General features: G+C 46.9%; 1 long non-coding RNA gene and 3 other non-coding genes across 4 annotated transcripts in view; all 4 read right to left on the bottom strand.

Moving 5' to 3' along the window:
- Positions 1-17,532, bottom strand: part of LOC127979064 (uncharacterized) — a 298,949-nt gene that overhangs the window by 92,777 nt on the left and 188,640 nt on the right. The window lies entirely within an intron of this gene.
- Positions 2,826-2,896, bottom strand: trnag-gcc (transfer RNA glycine (anticodon GCC)). The gene has a single exon. It is a non-coding gene; the product is annotated as a tRNA-Gly (tRNA).
- Positions 7,756-7,826, bottom strand: trnag-gcc (transfer RNA glycine (anticodon GCC)). The gene has a single exon. It is a non-coding gene; the product is annotated as a tRNA-Gly (tRNA).
- Positions 14,443-14,513, bottom strand: trnag-gcc (transfer RNA glycine (anticodon GCC)). The gene has a single exon. It is a non-coding gene; the product is annotated as a tRNA-Gly (tRNA).

The following is a 17,532-nucleotide window of genomic DNA, read 5'->3' as shown; positions in this document are numbered from 1 at the left end:
ATAAGTTGCCCACTTCTAAAGTAGCAAGATACACTGCTTTGCTTCTGCTGGGATCGAACCTGGGTCTCCTGCGCAGGAAACAACAACTCTGACATTCAGCCACCAGTGAGAGAAGATGCGCTGTGCTCGTGGCTCTGGGGACAGCTGCCGCTTATGAGGAACGACTAACATGGCCTTAAAAACACGACCTCTGCTGCATTGGCCGGGAATCGGACCCGGGTCTCCCGCGTGGCAGGCGAGGATTCTACCACTGAACCACCAATGCTCTATTTCTGCAAGAATTCTACGAATTTATGTGGAAAATGCATCTCTTCAACTGGGTAATATCGACCAATGCTAAAGCTGAACAACTGACAGACAAACTGATCAAGTTCCATGGGTATTTGATGAACTGATATGAGCAAAAGTGTCTCTGAGCAAAGGGGAGTGGGGGAGGTCAATATCAAAAGTGAGAGGCGTTAACTTCTGTGGCCACCAGCTCCCTTAAGAACCACAGGGCACCTCAGCCTCCTGGACTGCACCAGATTTGTCAGTTCTTGCTGGGAGTCATTACCCTGCTCTTCCAACAAGCCACTGTCCAACTGTGACCTTGTACCGCTGTCTTGGGGATCTTACATTACTTACCTTGCAGTTTATTCCACTTTCATGCAGGTCAGCATTGACCCTGGACATTTTTCTTCTGGTGTTTTTTAGAGACAACAAACAGGTCAGTTTACTCTCATTGGTTTCTTTAAGCATGACCTTTCTTGCCTGCAGCCTTTTTATTGCCTTCAGGAGTTTTTCACAGGTGCATGAGCCATAATTGCTTGTACTTCGTTGAACAAGCATGGAAAAGCATTGTCTAGAGTGCTTCCACTAGTTCCCTGTAAAACACTGATAAGTTGCCCACTTCTAAAGTAGCAAGATACACTGCTTTGCTTCTGCTGGGAATCGAACCTGGGTCTCCTGCGCGGGAAACAACAACTATGACATTCAGCCACCAGTGAGTGAAGCTGCGCTGTACTCGTGGCTCTGGGGACAGATGCCGCTTATGAAGAACGACTAACATGGCCTTAAAAACACGACCTCTGCTGCATTGGCCGGGAATCGGACCCGGGTCTCCCGCGTGGCAGGCGAGGATTCTACCACTGAACCACCAATGCTCTATTTCTGCAAGAATTCTACAAATTTATGTGGAAAATGCATCTCTTCAACTGGGTAATATCGACCAATGCTAGAGCTGAACAACTGACAGACAAACTGATCAAGTTCCATGGGTATTTGATGAACTGATATGAGCAAAAGTGTCTCTGAGCAAAGGGGAGTGGGGGAGGTCAATATCAAAAGTGAGAGGCGTTAACTTCTGTGGCCACCAGCTCCCTTAAGAACCACAGGGCACCTCAGCCTCCTGGACTGCACCAGATTTGTCAGTTCTTGCTGGGAGTCATTACCCTGCTCTTCCAACAAGCCACTGTCCAACTGTGACCTTGTACCGCTGTCTTGGGGATCTTACATTACTTACCTTGCAGTTTATTCCACTTTCATGCAGGTCAGCATTGACCCTGGACATTTTTCTTCTGGTGTTTTTTAGAGACAACAAACAGGTCAGTTTACTCTCATTGGTTTCTTTAAGCATGACCTTTCTTGCCTGCAGCCTTTTTATTGCCTTCAGGAGTTTTTCACAGGTGCATGAGCCATAATTGCTTGTACTTCGTTGAACAAGCATGGAAAAGCATTGTCTAGAGTGCTTCCACTAGTTCCCTGTAAAACACTGATAAGTTGCCCACTTCTAAAGTAGCAAGATACACTGCTTTGCTTCTGCTGGGAATCGAACCTGGGTCTCCTGCGCGGGAAACAACAACTATGATATTCAGCCACCAGTGAGTGAAGCTGCGCTGTGCTCGTGGCTCTGGGGACAGCTGCCGCTTATGAGGAACGACTAACATGGCCTTAAAAACACGACCTCTGCTGCATTGGCCGGGAATCGGACCCGGGTCTCCCGCGTGGCAGGCGAGAATTCTACCACTGAACCACCAATGCTCTATTTCTGCAAGAATTCTACGAATTTATGTGGAAAATGCATCTCTTCAACTGGGTAATATCGACCAATGCTAAAGCTGAACAACTGACAGACAAACTGATCAAGTTCCATGGGTATTTGATGAACTGATATGAGCAAAAGTGTCTCTGAGCAAAGGGGAGTGGGGGAGGTCAATATCAAAAGTGAGAGGCGTTAACTTCTGTGGCCACCAGCTCCCTTAAGAACCACAGGGCACCTCAGCCTCCTGGACTGCACCAGATTTGTCAGTTCTTGCTGGGAGTCATTACCCTGCTCTTCCAACAAGCCACTGTCCAACTGTGACCTTGTACCGCTGTCTTGGGGATCTTACATTACTTACCTTGCAGTTTATTCCACTTTCATGCAGGTCAGCATTGACCCTGGACATTTTTCTTCTGGTGTTTTTTAGAGACAACAAACAGGTCAGTTTACTCTCATTGGTTTCTTTAAGCATGACCTTTCTTGCCTGCAGCCTTTTTATTGCCTTCAGGAGTTTTTCACAGGTGCATGAGCCATAATTGCTTGTACTTCGTTGAACAAGCATGGAAAAGCATTGTCTAGAGTGCTTCCACTAGTTCCCTGTAAAACACTGATAAGTTGCCCACTTCTAAAGTAGCAAGATACACTGCTTTGCTTCTGCTGGGAATCGAACCTGGGTCTCCTGCGCGGGAAACAACAACTATGACATTCAGCCACCAGTGAGTGAAGCTGCGCTGTACTCGTGGCTCTGGGGACAGATGCCGCTTATGAAGAACGACTAACATGGCCTTAAAAACACGACCTCTGCTGCATTGGCCGGGAATCGGACCCGGGTCTCTCGCGTGGCAGGCGAGAATTCTACCACTGAACCACCAATGCTCTATTTCTGCATGAATTCTACGAATTTATGTGGAAAATGCATCTCTTCAACTGGGTAATATCGACCAATGCTAAAGCTGAACAACTGACAGACAAACTGATCAAGTTCCATGGGTATTTGATGAACTGATATGAGCAAAAGTGTCTCTGAGCAAAGGGGAGTGGGGGAGGTCAATATCAAAAGTGAGAGGCGTTAACTTCTGTGGCCACCAGCTCCCTTAAGAACCACAGGGCACCTCAGCCTCCTGGACTGCACCAGATTTGTCAGTTCTTGCTGGGAGTCATTACCCTGCTCTTCCAACAAGCCACTGTCCAACTGTGACCTTGTAGCGCTGTCTTGGGGATCTTACATTACTTACCTTGCAGTTTATTCCACTTTCATGCAGATCAGCATTGACCCCCTGGACATTTTTCTTCTGGTGTTTTTTAGAGACAACAAACAGGTCAGTTTACTCTCATTGGTTTCTTTAAGCCTGACCTTTCTTGACTGCAGCCTTTTTATTGCCTTCAGGAGTTTTTCACAGGTGCATGAGCCATAATTGCTTGTACTTCGTTGAACAAGCATGGAAAAGCATTGTCTAGAGTGCTTCCACTAGTTCCCTGTAAAACACTGATAAGTTGCCCACTTCTAAAGTAGCAAGATACACTGCTTTGCTTCTGCTGGAAATCGAACCTGGGTCTCCTGCGCGGGAAACAACATCTCTGACATTCAGCCACCAGTGAGTGAAGCTGCGCTGTGCTCATGGCTCTGGGGACAGCTGCCGCTTATGAAGAACGACTAACATGGCCTTAAAAACACGACCTCTGCTGCATTGGACGGGAATCGGACCCGGGTCTCCCGCGTGGCAGGCGAGAATTCTACCACTGAACCACCAATGCTCTATTTCTGCAAGAATTCTACGAATTTATGTGGAAAATGCATCTCTTCAACTGGGTAATATCGACCAATGCTAAAGCTGAACAACTGACAGACAAACTGATCAAGTTCCATGGGTATTTGATGAACTGATATGAGCAAAAGTGTCTCTGAGCAAAGGGGAGTGGGGGAGGTCAATATCAAAAGTGAGAGGCGTTAACTTCTGTGGCCACCAGCTCCCTTAAGAACCACAGGGCACCTCAGCCTCCTGGACTGCACCAGATTTGTCAGTTCTTGCTGGGAGTCATTACCCTGCTCTTCCAACAAGCCACTGTCCAACTGTGACCTTGTAGCGCTGTCTTGGGGATCTTACATTACTTACCTTGCAGTTTATTCCACTTTCATGCAGGTCAGCATTGACCCTGGACATTTTTCTTCTGGTGTTTTTTAGAGACAACAAACAGGTCAGTTTACTCTCATTGGTTTCTTTAAGCATGACCTTTCTTGCCTGCAGCCTTTTTATTGCCTTCAGGAGTTTTTCACAGGTGCATGAGCCATAATTGCTTGTACTTCGTTGAACAAGCATGGAAAAGCATTGTCTAGAGTGCTTCCACTAGTTCCCTGTAAAACACTGATAAGTTGCCCACTTCTAAAGTAGCAAGATACACTGCTTTGCTTCTGCTGGGAATCGAACCTGGGTCTCCTGCGCGGGAAACAACAACTCTGACATTCAGCCACCAGTGAGAGAAGCTGTGGCCACCAACTTCTGTGGCCACCAGCTCCCTTAAGAACCACAGGGCACCTCAGCCTCCTGGACTGCACCAGATTTGTCAGTTCTTGCTGGGAGTCATTACCCTGCTCTTCCAACAAGCCACTGTCCAACTGTGACCTTGTAGCGCTGTCTTGGGGATCTTACATTACTTACCTTGCAGTTTATTCCACTTTCATGCAGATCAGCATTGACCCCCTGGACATTTTTCTTCTGGTGTTTTTTAGAGACAACAAACAAGTCAGTTTACTCTCATTGGTTTCTTTAAGCCTGACCTTTCTTGCCTGCAGCCTTTTTATTGCCTTCAGGAGTTTTTCACAGGTGCATGAGCCATAATTGCTTGTACTTCATTGAACAAGCATGGAAAAGCATTGTCTAGAGTGCTTCCACTAGTTCCCTGTAAAACACTGATAAGTTGCCCACTTCTAAAGTAGCAAGATACACTGCTTTGCTTCTGCTGGGAATCGAACCTGGGTCTCCTGCGCAGAAACAACATCTCTGACATTCAGCCACCAGTGAGTGAAGCTGCGCTGTGCTCATGGCTCTGGGGACAGCTGCCGCTTATGAAGAACGACTAACATGGCCTTAAAAACACGACCTCTGCTGCATTGGCCGGGAATCGGACCCGGGTCTCCCGCGTGGCAGGCGAGAATTCTACCACTGAACCACCAATGCTCTATTTCTGCAAGAATTCTACGAATTTATGTGGAAAATGCATCTCTTCAACTGGGTAATATCGACCAATGCTAAAGCTGAACAACTGACAGACAAACTGATCAAGTTCCATGGGTATTTGATGAACTGATATGAGCAAAAGTGTCTCTGAGCAAAGGGGAGTGGGGGAGGTCAATATCAAAAGTGAGAGGCGTTAACTTCTGTGGCCACCAGCTCCCTTAAGAACCACAGGGCACCTCAGCCTCCTGGACTGCACCAGATTTGTCAGTTCTTGCTGGGAGTCATTACCCTGCTCTTCCAACAAGCCACTGTCCAACTGTGACCTTGTACCGCTGTCTTGGGGATCTTACATTACTTACCTTGCAGTTTATTCCACTTTCATGCAGGTCAGCATTGACCCTGGACATTTTTCTTCTGGTGTTTTTTAGAGACAACAAACAAGTCAGTTTACTCTCATTGGTTTCTTTAAGCCTGACCTTTCTTGCCTGCAGCCTTTTTATTGCCTTCAGGAGTTTTTCACAGGTGCATGAGCCATAATTGCTTGTACTTCATTGAACAAGCATGGAAAAGCATTGTCTAGAGTGCTTCCACTAGTTCCCTGTAAAACACTGATAAGTTGCCCACTTCTAAAGTAGCAAGATACACTGCTTTGCTTCTGCTGGGAATCGAACCTGGGTCTCCTGCGCAGAAACAACATCTCTGACATTCAGCCACCAGTGAGTGAAGCTGCGCTGTGCTCATGGCTCTGGGGACAGCTGCCGCTTATGAAGAACGACTAACATGGCCTTAAAAACACGACCTCTGCTGCATTGGCCGGGAATCGGACCCGGGTCTCCCGCGTGGCAGGCGAGAATTCTACCACTGAACCACCAATGCTCTATTTCTGCAAGAATTCTACGAATTTATGTGGAAAATGCATCTCTTCAACTGGGTAATATCGACCAATGCTAAAGCTGAACAACTGACAGACAAACTGATCAAGTTCCATGGGTATTTGATGAACTGATATGAGCAAAAGTGTCTCTGAGCAAAGGGGAGTGGGGGAGGTCAATATCAAAAGTGAGAGGCGTTAACTTCTGTGGCCACCAGCTCCCTTAAGAACCACAGGGCACCTCAGCCTCCTGGACTGCACCAGATTTGTCAGTTCTTGCTGGGAGTCATTACCCTGCTCTTCCAACAAGCCACTGTCCAACTGTGACCTTGTACCGCTGTCTTGGGGATCTTACATTACTTACCTTGCAGTTTATTCCACTTTCATGCAGGTCAGCATTGACCCTGGACATTTTTCTTCTGGTGTTTTTTAGAGACAACAAACAGGTCAGTTTACTCTCATTGGTTTCTTTAAGCATGACCTTTCTTGCCTGCAGCCTTTTTATTGCCTTCAGGAGTTTTTCACAGGTGCATGAGCCATAATTGCTTGTACTTCGTTGAACAAGCATGGAAAAGCATTGTCTAGAGTGCTTCCACTAGTTCCCTGTAAAACACTGATAAGTTGCCCACTTCTAAAGTAGCAAGATACACTGCTTTGCTTCTGCTGGGAATCGAACCTGGGTCTCCTGCGCGGGAAACAACAACTATGACATTCAGCCACCAGTGAGTGAAGCTGCGCTGTACTCGTGGCTCTGGGGACAGATGCCGCTTATGAAGAACGACTAACATGGCCTTAAAAACACGACCTCTGCTGCATTGGCCGGGAATCGGACCCGGGTCTCCCGCGTGGCAGGCGAGAATTCTACCACTGAACCACCAATGCTCTATTTCTGCATGAATTCTACGAATTTATGTGGAAAATGCATCTCTTCAACTGGGTAATATCGACCAATGCTAAAGCTGAACAACTGACAGACAAACTGATCAAGTTCCATGGGTATTTGATGAACTGATATGAGCAAAAGTGTCTCTGAGCAAAGGGGAGTGGGGGAGGTCAATATCAAAAGTGAGAGGCGTTAACTTCTGTGGCCACCAGCTCCCTTAAGAACCACAGGGCACCTCAGCCTCCTGGACTGCACCAGATTTGTCAGTTCTTGCTGGGAGTCATTACCCTGCTCTTCCAACAAGCCACTGTCCAACTGTGACCTTGTACCGCTGTCTTGGGGATCTTACATTACTTACCTTGCAGTTTATTCCACTTTCATGCAGGTCAGCATTGACCCTGGACATTTTTCTTCTGGTGTTTTTTAGAGACAACAAACAGGTCAGTTTACTCTCATTGGTTTCTTTAAGCATGACCTTTCTTGCCTGCAGCCTTTTTATTGCCTTCAGGAGTTTTTCACAGGTGCATGAGCCATAATTGCTTGTACTTCGTTGAACAAGCATGGAAAAGCATTGTCTAGAGTGCTTCCACTAGTTCCCTGTAAAACACTGATAAGTTGCCCACTTCTAAAGTAGCAAGATACACTGCTTTGCTTCTGCTGGGAATCGAACCTGGGTCTCCTGCGCGGGAAACAACAACTATGACATTCAGCCACCAGTGAGTGAAGCTGCGCTGTACTCGTGGCTCTGGGGACAGATGCCGCTTATGAAGAACGACTAACATGGCCTTAAAAACACGACCTCTGCTGCATTGGCCGGGAATCGGACCCGGGTCTCTCGCGTGGCAGGCGAGAATTCTACCACTGAACCACCAATGCTCTATTTCTGCATGAATTCTACGAATTTATGTGGAAAATGCATCTCTTCAACTGGGTAATATCGACCAATGCTAAAGCTGAACAACTGACAGACAAACTGATCAAGTTCCATGGGTATTTGATGAACTGATATGAGCAAAAGTGTCTCTGAGCAAAGGGGAGTGGGGGAGGTCAATATCAAAAGTGAGAGGCGTTAACTTCTGTGGCCACCAGCTCCCTTAAGAACCACAGGGCACCTCAGCCTCCTGGACTGCACCAGATTTGTCAGTTCTTGCTGGGAGTCATTACCCTGCTCTTCCAACAAGCCACTGTCCAACTGTGACCTTGTACCGCTGTCTTGGGGATCTTACATTACTTACCTTGCAGTTTATTCCACTTTCATGCAGGTCAGCATTGACCCTGGACATTTTTCTTCTGGTGTTTTTTAGAGACAACAAACAGGTCAGTTTACTCTCATTGGTTTCTTTAAGCATGACCTTTCTTGCCTGCAGCCTTTTTATTGCCTTCAGGAGTTTTTCACAGGTGCATGAGCCATAATTGCTTGTACTTCGTTGAACAAGCATGGAAAAGCATTGTCTAGAGTGCTTCCACTAGTTCCCTGTAAAACACTGATAAGTTGCCCACTTCTAAAGTAGCAAGATACACTGCTTTGCTTCTGCTGGGAATCGAACCTGGGTCTCCTGCGCGGGAAACAACAACTATGACATTCAGCCACCAGTGAGTGAAGCTGCGCTGTACTCGTGGCTCTGGGGACAGATGCCGCTTATGAAGAACGACTAACATGGCCTTAAAAACACGACCTCTGCTGCATTGGCCGGGAATCGGACCCGGGTCTCCCGCGTGGCAGGCGAGAATTCTACCACTGAACCACCAATGCTCTATTTCTGCATGAATTCTACGAATTTATGTGGAAAATGCATCTCTTCAACTGGGTAATATCGACCAATGCTAAAGCTGAACAACTGACAGACAAACTGATCAAGTTCCATGGGTATTTGATGAACTGATATGAGCAAAAGTGTCTCTGAGCAAAGGGGAGTGGGGGAGGTCAATATCAAAAGTGAGAGGCGTTAACTTCTGTGGCCACCAGCTCCCTTAAGAACCACAGGGCACCTCAGCCTCCTGGACTGCACCAGATTTGTCAGTTCTTGCTGGGAGTCATTACCCTGCTCTTCCAACAAGCCACTGTCCAACTGTGACCTTGTAGCGCTGTCTTGGGGATCTTACATTACTTACCTTGCAGTTTATTCCACTTTCATGCAGGTCAGCATTGACCCCCTGGACATTTTTCTTCTGGTGTTTTTTAGAGACAACAAACAGGTCAGTTTACTCTCATTGGTTTCTTTAAGCCTGACCTTTCTTGCCTGCAGCCTTTTTATTGCCTTCAGGAGTTTTTCACAGGTGCATGAGCCATAATTGCTTGTACTTCGTTGAACAAGCATGGAAAAGCATTGTCTAGAGTGCTTCCACTAGTTCCCTGTAAAACACTGATAAGTTGCCCACTTCTAAAGTAGCAAGATACACTGCTTTGCTTCTGCTGGGAATCGAACCTGGGTCTCCTGCGCGGGAAACAACAACTCTGACATTCAGCCACCAGTGAGAGAAGCTGCGCTGTGCTCGTGGCTCTGGGGACAGCTGCCGCTTATGAGGAACGACTAACATGGCCTTAAAAACACGACCTCTGCTGCATTGGCCGGGAATCGGACCCGGGTCTCCCGCGTGGCAGGCGAGAATTCTACCACTGAACCACCAATGCTCTATTTCTGCAAGAATTCTACGAATTTATGTGGAAAATGCATCTCTTCAACTGGGTAATATCGACCAATGCTAAAGCTGAACAACTGACAGACAAACTGATCAAGTTCCATGGGTATTTGATGAACTGATATAAGCAAAAGTGTCTCTGAGCAAAGGGGAGTGGGGGAGGTCAATATCAAAAGTGAGAGGCGTTAACTTCTGTGGCCACCAGCTCCCTTAAGAACCACAGGGCACCTCAGCCTCCTGGACTGCACCAGATTTGTCAGTTCTTGCTGGGAGTCATTACCCTGCTCTTCCAACAAGCCACTGTCCAACTGTGACCTTGTACCGCTGTCTTGGGGATCTTACATTACTTACCTTGCAGTTTATTCCACTTTCATGCAGGTCAGCATAGACCCTGGACATTTTTCTTCTGGTGTTTTTTAGAGACAACAAACAGGTCAGTTTACTCTCATTGGTTTCTTTAAGCATGACCTTTCTTGCCTGCAGCCTTTTTATTGCCTTCAGGAGTTTTTCACAGGTGCATGAGCCATAATTGCTTGTACTTCGTTGAACAAGCATGGAAAAGCATTGTCTAGAGTGCTTCCACTAGTTCCCTGTAAAACACTGATAAGTTGCCCACTTCTAAAGTAGCAAGATACACTGCTTTGCTTCTGCTGGGGATCGAACCTGGGTCTCCTGCGCGGGAAACAACAACTCTGACATTCAGCCACCAGTGAGTGAAGCTGCGCTGTACTCGTGGCTCTGGGGACAGATGCCGCTTATGAAGAACGACTAACATGGCCTTAAAAACACGACCTCTGCTGCATTGGCCGGGAATCGGACCCGGGTCTCCCGCGTGGCAGGCGAGAATTCTACCACTGAACCACCAATGCTCTATTTCTGCATGAATTCTACGAATTTATGTGGAAAATGCATCTCTTCAACTGGGTAATATCGACCAATGCTAAAGCTGAACAACTGACAGACAAACTGATCAAGTTCCATGGGTATTTGATGAACTGATATGAGCAAAAGTGTCTCTGAGCAAAGGGGAGTGGGGGAGGTCAATATCAAAAGTGAGAGGCATTAACTTCTGTGGCCACCAGCTCCCTTAAGAACCACAGGGCACCTCAGCCTCCTGGACTGCACCAGATTTGTCAGTTCTTGCTGGGAGTCATTACCCTGCTCTTCCAACAAGCCACTGTCCAACTGTGACCTTGTAGCGCTGTCTTGGGGATCTTACATTACTTACCTTGCAGTTTATTCCACTTTCATGCAGATCAGCATTGACCCCCTGGACATTTTTCTTCTGGTGTTTTTTAGAGACAACAAACAGGTCAGTTTACTCTCATTGGTTTCTTTAAGCATGACCTTTCTTGCCTGCAGCCTTTTTATTGCCTTCAGGAGTTTTTCACAGGTGCATGAGCCATAATTGCTTGTACTTCGTTGAACAAGCATGGAAAAGCATTGTCTAGAGTGCTTCCACTAGTTCCCTGTAAAACACTGATAAGTTGCCCACTTCTAAAGTAGCAAGATACACTGCTTTGCTTCTGCTGGGAATCGAACCTGGGTCTCCTGCGCGGGAAACAACAACTCTGACATTCAGCCACCAGTGAGAGAAGCTGTGGCCACCAACTTCTGTGGCCACCAGCTCCCTTAAGAACCACAGGGCACCTCAGCCTCCTGGACTGCACCAGATTTGTCAGTTCTTGCTGGGAGTCATTACCCTGCTCTTCCAACAAGCCACTGTCCAACTGTGACCTTGTAGCGCTGTCTTGGGGATCTTACATTACTTACCTTGCAGTTTATTCCACTTTCATGCAGATCAGCATTGACCCCCTGGACATTTTTCTTCTGGTGTTTTTTAGAGACAACAAACAGGTCAGTTTACTCTCATTGGTTTCTTTAAGCATGACCTTTCTTGCCTGCAGCCTTTTTATTGCCTTCAGGAGTTTTTCACAGGTGCATGAGCCATAATTGCTTGTACTTCGTTGAACAAGCATGGAAAAGCATTGTCTAGAGTGCTTCCACTAGTTCCCTGTAAAACACTGATAAGTTGCCCACTTCTAAAGTAGCAAGATACACTGCTTTGCTTCTGCTGGGATCGAACCTGGGTCTCCTGCGCGGGAAACAACAACTCTGACATTCAGCCACCAGTGAGAGAAGCTGCGCTGTGCTCGTGGCTCTGGGGACAGCTGCCGCTTATGAGGAACGACTAACATGGCCTTAAAAACACGACCTCTGCTGCATTGGCCGGGAATCGGACCCGGGTCTCCCGCGTGGCAGGCGAGAATTCTACCACTGAACCACCAATGCTCTATTTCTGCAAGAATTCTACGAATTTATGTGGAAAATGCATCTCTTCAACTGGGTAATATCGACCAATGCTAAAGCTGAACAACTGACAGACAAACTGATCAAGTTCCATGGGTATTTGATGAACTGATATGAGCAAAAGTGTCTCTGAGCAAAGGGGAGTGGGGGAGGTCAATATCAAAAGTGAGAGGCGTTAACTTCTGTGGCCACCAGCTCCCTTAAGAACCACAGGGCACCTCAGCCTCCTGGACTGCACCAGATTTGTCAGTTCTTGCTGGGAGTCATTACCCTGCTCTTCCAACAAGCCACTGTCCAACTGTGACCTTGTACCGCTGTCTTGGGGATCTTACATTACTTACCTTGCAGTTTATTCCACTTTCATGCAGGTCAGCATTGACCCTGGACATTTTTCTTCTGGTGTTTTTTAGAGACAACAAACAGGTCAGTTTACTCTCATTGGTTTCTTTAAGCATGACCTTTCTTGCCTGCAGCCTTTTTATTGCCTTCAGGAGTTTTTCACAGGTGCATGAGCCATAATTGCTTGTACTTCGTTGAACAAGCATGGAAAAGCATTGTCTAGAGTGCTTCCACTAGTTCCCTGTAAAACACTGATAAGTTGCCCACTTCTAAAGTAGCAAGATACACTGCTTTGCTTCTGCTGGGAATCGAACCTGGGTCTCCTGCGCGGGAAACAACAACTATGACATTCAGCCACCAGTGAGTGAAGCTGCGCTGTACTCGTGGCTCTGGGGACAGATGCCGCTTATGAAGAACGACTAACATGGCCTTAAAAACACGACCTCTGCTGCATTGGCCGGGAATCGGACCCGGGTCTCCCGCGTGGCAGGCGAGAATTCTACCACTGAACCACCAATGCTCTATTTCTGCATGAATTCTACGAATTTATGTGGAAAATGCATCTCTTCAACTGGGTAATATCGACCAATGCTAAAGCTGAACAACTGACAGACAAACTGATCAAGTTCCATGGGTATTTGATGAACTGATATGAGCAAAAGTGTCTCTGAGCAAAGGGGAGTGGGGGAGGTCAATATCAAAAGTGAGAGGCGTTAACTTCTGTGGCCACCAGCTCCCTTAAGAACCACAGGGCACCTCAGCCTCCTGGACTGCACCAGATTTGTCAGTTCTTGCTGGGAGTCATTACCCTGCTCTTCCAACAAGCCACTGTCCAACTGTGACCTTGTACCGCTGTCTTGGGGATCTTACATTACTTACCTTGCAGTTTATTCCACTTTCATGCAGGTCAGCATTGACCCTGGACATTTTTCTTCTGGTGTTTTTTAGAGACAACAAACAGGTCAGTTTACTCTCATTGGTTTCTTTAAGCATGACCTTTCTTGCCTGCAGCCTTTTTATTGCCTTCAGGAGTTTTTCACAGGTGCATGAGCCATAATTGCTTGTACTTCGTTGAACAAGCATGGAAAAGCATTGTCTAGAGTGCTTCCACTAGTTCCCTGTAAAACACTGATAAGTTGCCCACTTCTAAAGTAGCAAGATACACTGCTTTGCTTCTGCTGGGAATCGAACCTGGGTCTCCTGCGCGGGAAACAACAACTATGACATTCAGCCACCAGTGAGTGAAGCTGCGCTGTACTCGTGGCTCTGGGGACAGATGCCGCTTATGAAGAACGACTAACATGGCCTTAAAAACACGACCTCTGCTGCATTGGCCGGGAATCGGACCCGGGTCTCCCGCGTGGCAGGCGAGAATTCTACCACTGAACCACCAATGCTCTATTTCTGCATGAATTCTACGAATTTATGTGGAAAATGCATCTCTTCAACTGGGTAATATCGACCAATGCTAAAGCTGAACAACTGACAGACAAACTGATCAAGTTCCATGGGTATTTGATGAACTGATATGAGCAAAAGTGTCTCTGAGCAAAGGGGAGTGGGGGAGGTCAATATCAAAAGTGAGAGGCGTTAACTTCTGTGGCCACCAGCTCCCTTAAGAACCACAGGGCACCTCAGCCTCCTGGACTGCACCAGATTTGTCAGTTCTTGCTGGGAGTCATTACCCTGCTCTTCCAACAAGCCACTGTCCAACTGTGACCTTGTACCGCTGTCTTGGGGATCTTACATTACTTACCTTGCAGTTTATTCCACTTTCATGCAGGTCAGCATTGACCCTGGACATTTTTCTTCTGGTGTTTTTTAGAGACAACAAACAGGTCAGTTTACTCTCATTGGTTTCTTTAAGCATGACCTTTCTTGCCTGCAGCCTTTTTATTGCCTTCAGGAGTTTTTCACAGGTGCATGAGCCATAATTGCTTGTACTTCGTTGAACAAGCATGGAAAAGCATTGTCTAGAGTGCTTCCACTAGTTCCCTGTAAAACACTGATAAGTTGCCCACTTCTAAAGTAGCAAGATACACTGCTTTGCTTCTGCTGGGAATCGAACCTGGGTCTCCTGCGCGGGAAACAACAACTATGACATTCAGCCACCAGTGAGTGAAGCTGCGCTGTACTCGTGGCTCTGGGGACAGATGCCGCTTATGAAGAACGACTAACATGGCCTTAAAAACACGACCTCTGCTGCATTGGCCGGGAATCGGACCCGGGTCTCTCGCGTGGCAGGCGAGAATTCTACCACTGAACCACCAATGCTCTATTTCTGCATGAATTCTACGAATTTATGTGGAAAATGCATCTCTTCAACTGGGTAATATCGACCAATGCTAAAGCTGAACAACTGACAGACAAACTGATCAAGTTCCATGGGTATTTGATGAACTGATATGAGCAAAAGTGTCTCTGAGCAAAGGGGAGTGGGGGAGGTCAATATCAAAAGTGAGAGGCGTTAACTTCTGTGGCCACCAGCTCCCTTAAGAACCACAGGGCACCTCAGCCTCCTGGACTGCACCAGATTTGTCAGTTCTTGCTGGGAGTCATTACCCTGCTCTTCCAACAAGCCACTGTCCAACTGTGACCTTGTAGCGCTGTCTTGGGGATCTTACATTACTTACCTTGCAGTTTATTCCACTTTCATGCAGATCAGCATTGACCCCCTGGACATTTTTCTTCTGGTGTTTTTTAGAGACAACAAACAGGTCAGTTTACTCTCATTGGTTTCTTTAAGCCTGACCTTTCTTGACTGCAGCCTTTTTATTGCCTTCAGGAGTTTTTCACAGGTGCATGAGCCATAATTGCTTGTACTTCGTTGAACAAGCATGGAAAAGCATTGTCTAGAGTGCTTCCACTAGTTCCCTGTAAAACACTGATAAGTTGCCCACTTCTAAAGTAGCAAGATACACTGCTTTGCTTCTGCTGGAAATCGAACCTGGGTCTCCTGCGCGGGAAACAACATCTCTGACATTCAGCCACCAGTGAGTGAAGCTGCGCTGTGCTCATGGCTCTGGGGACAGCTGCCGCTTATGAAGAACGACTAACATGGCCTTAAAAACACGACCTCTGCTGCATTGGCCGGGAATCGGACCCGGGTCTCCCGCGTGGCAGGCGAGAATTCTACCACTGAACCACCAATGCTCTATTTCTGCAAGAATTCTACGAATTTATGTGGAAAATGCATCTCTTCAACTGGGTAATATCGACCAATGCTAAAGCTGAACAACTGACAGACAAACTGATCAAGTTCCATGGGTATTTGATGAACTGATATGAGCAAAAGTGTCTCTGAGCAAAGGGGAGTGGGGGAGGTCAATATCAAAAGTGAGAGGCGTTAACTTCTGTGGCCACCAGCTCCCTTAAGAACCACAGGGCACCTCAGCCTCCTGGACTGCACCAGATTTGTCAGTTCTTGCTGGGAGTCATTACCCTGCTCTTCCAACAAGCCACTGTCCAACTGTGACCTTGTAGCGCTGTCTTGGGGATCTTACATTACTAACCTTGCAGTTTATTCCACTTTCATGCAGGTCAGCATTGACCCCCTGGACATTTTTCTTCTGGTGTTTTTTAGAGACAACAAACAGGTCAGTTTACTCTCATTGGTTTCTTTAAGCCTGACCTTTCTTGCCTGCAGCCTTTTTATTGCCTTCAGGAGTTTTTCACAGGTGCATGAGCCATAATTGCTTGTACTTCGTTGAACAAGCATGGAAAAGCATTGTCTAGAGTGCTTCCACTAGTTCCCTGTAAAACACTGATAAGTTGCCCACTTCTAAAGTAGCAAGATACACTGCTTTGCTTCTGCTGGGAATCGAACCTGGGTCTCCTGCGCGGGAAACAACAACTCTGACATTCAGCCACCAGTGAGAGAAGCTGCGCTGTGCTCGTGGCTCTGGGGACAGCTGCCGCTTATGAGGAACGACTAACATGGCCTTAAAAACACGACCTCTGCTGCATTGGCCGGGAATCGGACCCGGGTCTCCCGCGTGGCAGGCGAGAATTCTACCACTGAACCACCAATGCTCTATTTCTGCAAGAATTCTACGAATTTATGTGGAAAATGCATCTCTTCAACTGGGTAATATCGACCAATGCTAAAGCTGAACAACTGACAGACAAACTGATCAAGTTCCATGGGTATTTGATGAACTGATATAAGCAAAAGTGTCTCTGAGCAAAGGGGAGTGGGGGAGGTCAATATCAAAAGTGAGAGGCGTTAACTTCTGTGGCCACCAGCTCCCTTAAGAACCACAGGGCACCTCAGCCTCCTGGACTGCACCAGATTTGTCAGTTCTTGCTGGGAGTCATTACCCTGCTCTTCCAACAAGCCACTGTCCAACTGTGACCTTGTACCGCTGTCTTGGGGATCTTACATTACTTACCTTGCAGTTTATTCCACTTTCATGCAGGTCAGCATAGACCCTGGACATTTTTCTTCTGGTGTTTTTTAGAGACAACAAACAGGTCAGTTTACTCTCATTGGTTTCTTTAAGCATGACCTTTCTTGCCTGCAGCCTTTTTATTGCCTTCAGGAGTTTTTCACAGGTGCATGAGCCATAATTGCTTGTACTTCGTTGAACAAGCATGGAAAAGCATTGTCTAGAGTGCTTCCACTAGTTCCCTGTAAAACACTGATAAGTTGCCCACTTCTAAAGTAGCAAGATACACTGCTTTGCTTCTGCTGGGGATCGAACCTGGGTCTCCTGCGCGGGAAACAACAACTCTGACATTCAGCCACCAGTGAGTGAAGCTGCGCTGTACTCGTGGCTCTGGGGACAGATGCCGCTTATGAAGAACGACTAACATGGCCTTAAAAACACGACCTCTGCTGCATTGGCCGGGAATCGGACCCGGGTCTCCCGCGTGGCAGGCGAGAATTCTACCACTGAACCACCAATGCTCTATTTCTGCATGAATTCTACGAATTTATGTGGAAAATGCATCTCTTCAACTGGGTAATATCGACCAATGCTAAAGCTGAACAACTGACAGACAAACTGATCAAGTTCCATGGGTATTTGATGAACTGATATGAGCAAAAGTGTCTCTGAGCAAAGGGGAGTGGGGGAGGTCAATATCAAAAGTGAGAGGCGTTAACTTCTGTGGCCACCAGCTCCCTTAAGAACCACAGGGCACCTCAGCCTCCTGGACTGCACCAGATTTGTCAGTTCTTGCTGGGAGTCATTACCCTGCTCTTCCAACAAGCCACTGTCCAACTGTGACCTTGTAGCGCTGTCTTGGGGATCTTACATTACTTACCTTGCAGTTTATTCCACTTTCATGC

Source organism: Carassius gibelio, chromosome B19, assembly GCF_023724105.1.
Source record: "Carassius gibelio isolate Cgi1373 ecotype wild population from Czech Republic chromosome B19, carGib1.2-hapl.c, whole genome shotgun sequence".
Taxonomy (NCBI): Eukaryota; Metazoa; Chordata; class Actinopteri; order Cypriniformes; family Cyprinidae; genus Carassius; species Carassius gibelio.
The sequence above is the reverse complement of the archived record's forward strand: the minus strand, read 5'-3'. Positions and strand labels throughout refer to the sequence as shown.